This window comes from Oxyura jamaicensis, chromosome 9, assembly GCF_011077185.1.
Source record: "Oxyura jamaicensis isolate SHBP4307 breed ruddy duck chromosome 9, BPBGC_Ojam_1.0, whole genome shotgun sequence".
NCBI classification, from domain to species: domain Eukaryota; kingdom Metazoa; phylum Chordata; class Aves; order Anseriformes; family Anatidae; genus Oxyura; species Oxyura jamaicensis.
Window position 1 is genome coordinate 13,018,476 of NC_048901.1, and position 8,091 is coordinate 13,026,566.

General features: G+C 42.3%; 1 protein-coding gene across 1 annotated transcript in view; it reads right to left on the reverse strand.

Moving 5' to 3' along the window:
• Positions 1-7,462, reverse strand: part of LOC118171631 (glypican-5-like) — a 411,554-nt gene extending 404,092 nt beyond the window's left edge. Inside the window, exon 1 of the mRNA XM_035334914.1 lies at positions 6,126-7,462. The gene's annotated coding sequence lies outside the window, so the exon portion shown is untranslated. The remainder of the gene's footprint in view (positions 1-6,125) is intronic.
• Between the last annotated feature and the right edge of the window lie 629 nt (positions 7,463-8,091).

The window sequence follows — 8,091 nt, forward strand, 5'->3', positions numbered from 1 at the left end:
CAGCCAAAGTATTCCACATTTATTTTATTGTTACCTAATTGACATTCCTCCCCCTAGATAGAACTAAGCAGAGCCAGAATATTTGGTTGATGCAATGCAATTTCCAAACTGGAAAAGGTTGGTTTCCCAGTTGGCCTCCCAAGGAGGAAAGAAGCCTCAGACAGTAATCCTGTCATCTCCAGCTTTCTCCCCCACATCATTTGCCACCTGGGAGTCCACCCTGCGCTAGAAGAGGGGAGCACAGCCCCTCCTGGGGCTCAGTAGTGCCAGGCTAATAGCAGCCCCATGAAGATAAAACACAGGCACCAGTTAACCAGTACAGCACTCAAGTGTTTACTCAGATCTTCTGAGTCATACCTTACCTTGGAAACATGTAGCATGTCGTATCTCATGCCATACAGGAAGCAGACAAAATCTCTAGACCTTTTTGCAACCGAGAAGATAAAATTCACAAGTGCCAGTGAAGCAGCACAAGGTATCAAACAGCAGCTTCACAAGTGTGTTTTTGTTTTTTAAACCAGCCATTCCTTCCTTTACTCTCACTTATAAAAGCCTTTGGATTCAAATAGTTTGCTGGTGTCAAAACAAAAGACTTTGACCTCTCCTGTGCTCCCCAGCAAAGCAGCAGCCTTGAGAAGAATCAGCATTATTGATTTCTTTGGGCTGTGTCACTGGAGTGCAAATGGTGTAAGGTAGCTGCAGATCAAACCTCTGCAGATACACTCTTGATGTCAAATTCAGTTCTCACTGTACATGAAAATGCAAACAAGCTTATAGTGATCATGCAACTATAGGATCAGCCCTGCTGAAGACAGCCATAAGCTGAGGATTTGGGTCTCCTGCTTCTAGAGGACATTATGCCCTTCCACCCCCACGTGAGCATACACAGGGAAGAGGAATTCATCAGTACTGGCAAAAATCAAGTGCTTGAGAAAGGATTTTGATGGCAAGAGCAGTGACTTAACAGAGCATCTCACATGAAAAAGCATGAGGATAGAAACAGTGACACCCGTGGAGAAAAAAAAGATTAATGGAGGCATTAAGGATGGACTCATTAGCCTAGCAGGGGGAGCAGCAATAAACAACCAGGCTGAGTAAACACATATAGGAGCTACATAGGTAGCTTGGGTAATCAGACCACATATGGCCTGCTCGCAAATTAAGCTTTTCATGAGGTCAGTGAGGAATGAACTCTGCCATCAAGCCTGAAAGGACAGAAAGTTTATTTAAATAGATAGCTAAACCACAATGAGTCATGTATTCCCTTCAAAAACAAAGGTGCAGAAGGCACAACACAATCTCATGCTAATGCTGCAGTTAGCTGCATTAGGACTAGACCCTCAGGCTTCACAGTTCAGGTTGCATCTATTTTGATTTGGTGTTCTTGAGTGCAAGTGCTGAGTTTGCCCTTTGTGCTCAGGTTGTTAACCTACAAGAAACTACTGTGCTCTTTACTGATAAATTCAGACTCTGCTGGCGCAAGAAGGTTAAAGAGTGGGATAATGAACTTTTTCTGACCCTGCAGACTCTAAAACAGCAATATAACTAAGTACGTGAGATGAGGCTTAGGTGATCTGAAACACAAGCAGGAAAGGCACTCCCACTCTCCAGAGAGGGAACTGGGGGATTACCTTTCTCCCAACTACTTACCATAACCCTGTTACCACCCTGAAGTAGCAGTTTGTATAAGGTAGCATAATCCCTGAATATTTCATATAAAAACACTCCCAAAAGCTAACACAGATGTCATACTCTGTACAACAGACCCAACTAAAGCCACAATCAGTCCTTCAGCAACACATAGGCTGGGCAACAAAACCATCCTAGAGCCCTTACACCTAGGAGTGAAGCTGCCTGATTAGGGATCCATCTCAGTGTCACTGGATAGGGGTGTCATCCCTGGCACGAGCTCATTTCCAGCGGCACAAGCAGTTGTCATCCTTACCCTCAGAGGCCCAACAGGGCTGTCACCCGACATCTACAGTAAGGAAAAGAGCCAGACTAATCATCCTTTAATTTTGGCCATCTGAGCATGGACTACAAAGCTTTTGCTGAAAGCAGACAATCTTTTTCCCTCTTGTATTCAGCAACAGAAGAAATAGCCAGTAAACTCCACTGCTCTTCCCTGACTACTTGTTATACAACACAGCCAAGACCCCTAGGGCCTGCAGTAGTGCACATTTGCACCTTCTGCAATGCTTCAGCCCTTCAACAGTTAAAGGCCAGATCCAGAGACACCACTAGCATTTGTTGCCTTTAGGATTTAGTGGCTAATGAAGGCCAGGAAGATGCTATGGAAGAAAACAGGAGCCGTTTCAAAGAATTGAGACACAGATGACAGGGAACCAAAATCCTTCCAGCTGACATCATCCTCAAGTTTCTCCAGCAAAAGCCAAGGCTTGCATTTGACAAGAGGACCTCAGTTCTCATGGAGCCCTTCAAGGCTTAGGCAGGCATGATAAAAAAAAAGAAAGCAGGTAAATACTCAGGTCTGGCTCTATGCTCTACTTTTCTTTATAAAAATTCAGTCTCGAGCTCCAGTTCTAATTTTCTTCCCATTTCTTAGTATTTCTGTCACTCTGAATGAACTATGTGCTATTGATGTACGTGCCCAGTGTAAAGATTAATAGAAGAACCACAAATCAAGAGGGGTTAATTTAATTGCCTTCCACAGGTGCTCCGCAGTATTTCATGCAACCTATGGCCAGGAATATTTTATGAGTCCCCTTGTATAGAACTAATGACAAGTACTGCTGCTCAGCCTCAGCTCCTGCTCAAACTCCAGATTACAGGGAAGAGGCTGAGGAGAGGGCAGAACAAGACAGGGAGGATGACAAAGGGGCTTCTCCCATTTTTAAGTGCAGAGTGGAGACAACTCCGCTATATCAGGATGACTGACAAGTGCACAGTCCTCTCATTTTAAACTGAGAAGGATATTCACACCAAGGTTAGGGAAATGGTGCCATTACTTTTGACTCCTAAGATAGGAGAAGCAGTATTTGTGGAGTGGAATTTACTTCATTGCCTCAGTTCTTTCAAGAATAAGAGCTACACCTGGTATTTACTTCTCATATGTGGAATAATTACCCAGCACCATGAAAATCCTTCACCTAATTTGAAAGAAAGGAAAGCAAAGACAACCAATCTCTTGCAGCTCATATAAGTAACAACAGAGAAAAGCATTAGCAGAAGCTCTGCCACTACATGAAGAGGACAAAATACATCAAAAAATAATTTTAATCTGAGGATAGTGAAGGAGAGCTGCAGAAGGCTGATGTCTGGCTGGGAAAATCCTCACCATGCTCAGGGGTTCATGGTTTTGTCCATCCCTGACAGGATGACTAAACACTTTCTCGAAGTATTCAGACCACTTTGAGACATCTGGCTGGACACTGCTACCCAGGAGAGGAGACAAATGGCTGAAACAGGTTGTCCCCAAGAAGGACCGCATACCATAAAAGATTAAAGGCCAGAACTTAATACTGTATGTAAGAATTCAAACAAAACATTCAGAAAGTGTCAGAAAGGCAGCTTGTCAGTTGGCAATCAGCTTTAGGATTTCACATCTCTGAATGACAGGGTCTATGCAAATGCATTTTTATACCTTTTTACCTCAGCCCTGCAGCAGATTTAGAGCTCTGCTTATGATACAGAAACTTTTACAGGTCACACTGAGACTGCCTTTTTATTTTTTTTTCCCCAGAACTTAATATAAATGCCAGTTTCAGCACACAAATTAACTGTGAGGCCAACTCTTTGAAGATCTTGCTACCCTCGATTCCCAGAAGTCAAGGAGAGTCAAAGCACCCATAAAGGCACAAGATCAGAGTATATTAGAAAATGGATGATTACCATGATATGAAACCCTGATACATTCAGCCAGTTAATGCTGAGGAATGGAAGAGTAACCAGTAATGAGCATTAATAGTTCATGCCAAAGAATTAAAGGGGAAACTAGATGCAGTCCAATTGTGTGTTTCAGCCTAAATGTTGTCAGCACATTTCTAAATAAGTGGGCAGAACAAGCACTAGACAATTTTAAATAAATATTCTCTAGATAGAATAATTAAACCTCTGTCGTGACATGTCTCTGTAGGCATTTATTTTACATGAATAAAAGATCACTCAGAATTATGATTTAATTATTTCATAAAGTTCTATAGATGTACTCTATTTCAGCCAAAAAGCCATGACTGGATTACAGGAAGAGTCCAAACTCCCATATGCCTCACTAAGCTAAAGCAAGAGACATGAAAAGCAGGCTCAGGGTGAAGTATAGAGAATAGGCAGGAGATTGGGCAGGAGACGCTCCTGTCAGGAACGGTTCCCTAGGGTAGGCCTTCAGGAATGTGCCCTGTGTCACCTTTATCTGTCCCCTGGGGATTCCCCACACTTTCTGCCTGTGGACTGGCTCTCTACATAGGTGAGATTTCACATAACACAACTGAAACACTGCCACACCAATGTGTTTCAACCTGGATTTCCAGAGCTGGGATTGTAGGACATAACTACTCTCTGCAGACAGAGCCCAACTCCCAGTTTCTCTAGATTTCTTTGAAAGTCTCAGAACTTAAGTTTTCCAGTACTCATATCACTTCAAAGAATACAAGTTCCTTAATTCCACATAAATCAGGATATTCAGTCTCTGGAGATTAGGAGAGTTCATTCCTTATCTGTGAAGATAACTAAGAGAAGTAACTGTCTCCACGACAAAGCATCGCAACACCGAGAGCAGGTGCTGTCACTGCTGTTTGGTGCCCTCTCCTGGCTCCAAGACAGTAAGACTATTTGGGAAATCCTACTTGGATAATGACATTTCATTTCCACCAACGCCTGAAGATCCATTCTAGGCTGAAACCAGTAAAGCCATATATTAGAGAAGACAATCTTATCAGATAAGCAGTTATTCTATCAGTGCCTTATGCTTATTTTCTCTTGGTGTAGAAGATCTTCTTAAATTATCATTTAGGAGAAAAACAAAAGCTCTCTGCTCCCCAAAAGAGCAGTTTAATTTATGCAACAGGCTTTTTAGCCTCCTTAAAAGGAAACAAAGTCATGTGAAAAACTTCTGATTAGAAACGAGCCATACGATTATTTTAGTACTTTTCCTCAACCAGGAAGTCATGCAAATAAAGTCCCCACCAGAAAACTTTCTGATACTACATTTAACATTAAACTACATTTCAGCTGGATCATTTTGCCCAAAAATTGACATTAAAGCCCTGAACCAGCTAAATATCTTTAGGAGACATAGACACAAGCCATGAGGTTTAACTAAAAAGCTTACAAAATGTGCATGATTCCCTGTACAGAATCCTCTTCCAGTTGAAAGGCTGTATGGAAGATTAGTTCAGAGCATTGGGATTTCACTGCATATTAATGTATGACCAACTAATCAATACTAGCAAAATCCTAGACTCAAATACACAGCAGGAGCTCACAGATGTGTCATACTAGTGTTTACACTTAAGTATATTACCTCCAGTCTGTAAAGCAAAGCCATTTTCAAACATACAATTTAAAAACCGCAAAAATTTTAGATTCTACCTATCATTAATCCCTTTGGTATGAATTACATGGACATTAATTAGAACTTAGCTCCTGTGTTTAATATTCTCTATATTATAACCACAACAAATTAATGATTAGAAGTAAAACCTTGTTTAAATTCAGAATTTTAAAAATATCCTGCATGCAATTGTTGAAAAATTGATTAATAATCAGACCAATAGCACAAACTTTTATTCATAGGCATTTACAAACAAAAGTCATTAGCTGAAACATATGGCAAATTCAAAAATAGCAAAATGGTATTTCAATGAATCATAAGTTAACTGGCAGAACTGGCTGTCATGATAAACAGCTCCACTGAGTTCAGGAGCGGTTAGACATCAGTGTTTAACTATATTGAGAGTTACACAGATATTTGAAAACTCTAAAGTGAGTTTTGGAAGAAAATCTTTTTCATATCTAAATGAGCATCTAACCACCCAGCTTATAAAAAACAATCTTTTGCACACCTTACACCCAACATCTGCCTCAAACACCACCTAACCACACAGGACATGGATGTGAATGCACCATGGCCCCATCCAGAACTACTGCTCATGCTTCTCTGGGCTTACCTGTGACCCCATGCATTGCAGCAACATCTGGAGAACTTCACCTCAGGCCCGTGATTCCTCAGGGCAGGTCCTGTACAAACAGAAGATGCCAAATACTGAAGACAACTGCTTGAAACACATTACAGCCAGCTCACCCACTCATGTCTTCATTAAACCGTTTGCTTCAGCTCCACCTTCACACTCAGGCCCAACCACCTGGGCTCTAAGAGAACCCAGACCACACCTTGTGCCAACGGCACACTTCAGGAAAAATAACCCCAGCCTCAAGGAGCTTGCATCACCTGCCACAGGCACAAGAGAAGGAATGATATGATGGGAAGTCACACAATGGACACATTTTTGGGAAAGATGTTAACTTGATATTCACAATCCCAACACAGTCTTAGGTTCTTTTCACATTAACAGTTACCCTCTTTGGACATTTTTAAAGCTGGCTTCCCCCTTATCCCACAGATTCCCCCAAAGAAATGGTAGGTTTAGGCCATGGTAGGCTACAGCACTCAGATTTTGTGCTTTGACACTCCCTGGGGCTTGCAGGGAGCCCCTGCTCTTGAGCCTGAAGATCCCCAAGCTGAACACAGAAATAAATAGTTTAAGAAAGCATCTTCTTTTAAATCTGCTTTAAGCCAAAATATGCCTAACAGTACAAAAGTAGAGGTACCTCGCTGTGTTCAAACATACAGTTCAGCCTGGAAACCTCTCTCTGAGGTCTAAAACAAAGCCTGAGGCCTGGCCCACACAAAAGAACTAGCAGGCCCTCCCACTAGGCCTTGGAGTGCACAGCCATGCCACTGCTGGAGAAGGGTTGGCTTCTGCAGGCCAGATATTAAGAAAATTTAAGCATTTGAATTGTCTCAGTGCTATATAGCCATAGGCCAGCCCCACCTTCCTCCAGCACACTGCCACACTCACCAGGGGAAAATGGCAAAAGCGAAACCCACCCCTCGCAGCGAGCTGGCCCAGGGCAAGGTGGCAGGTGAGGAACATCCTGATCACTGCACAGATAGCCAGCAGCAGCCACAGCCTCTGCCAGCAAGGAAAGCAAGAAGCAGGCTGTTGGGTAGTAGTGATTCCCTGACAGGGAGGGTCTGTGACTTCAGAGACCCCTGGTGAAAGACAACATTTACTCTTTGATCTTAGAAATCAGCCACCGTTACATACTAAGACCGCCTTTCTTGAAGAGTACAGCAGAAGATGTCTCAGACAGAATATTCAATAAATACAGGGAATTTAAAGCAATCTGCAGCTTGGTTGATTCGTGGAAGAACTCTACAATTCAAAGCAAATGAGTTATAAAGTAGGCATGTGGTTTATTCTGGCGCTGGGCACATGTGGAATAGCTCCCAAAGGCATGCACACCCTAACACAGCAACTTGCTTTGGTTATATGCATGAAGTTTCCCAATATGCCTATACATATTCATAACCTATCCCCACTTTGTATTAAAATCAGCTCCAAGAAGTCATTTCCATTAACTGCTCCCATCTGTGCTTGCACAGTGCCTTCTGATGGTGGTCGTTGGGGGGTCATGGGGATTAAGGCTGATAACTCTTCTTCATGAACACTAGTTGACCCCCTGCCTTTGTATAGGCTCAGCTGCTCCTTGCCTCTTTTCCAAACCACAAGGTCAGTTTCAGCTGGTTTTTGAGACATATTCCCCATTTTTGTCAGGAAACATCCTCCATGAGGGGCCCCGAGACACCTTGTTTCAGTTAATTTGCACAGTAGTACGCAAAGACACTCAGCAATATCTATTTTAATGCAATTAAGCAAGCCCCCATTCTTTTATTCCTGGCTTTAATAATTATGATTGTTTTATTTAGAAATCATTAATGCGATTAAGCAATCCCCTATTCTTCTGTCCCTGACTTCATGGTGAGGGGGTAAAATACTGGAATGAGAATTACTTGCAAGATCTAGGAACACAAAATGCGAGACCTCCCATGTTTTTGCTGCAGATTTCTAT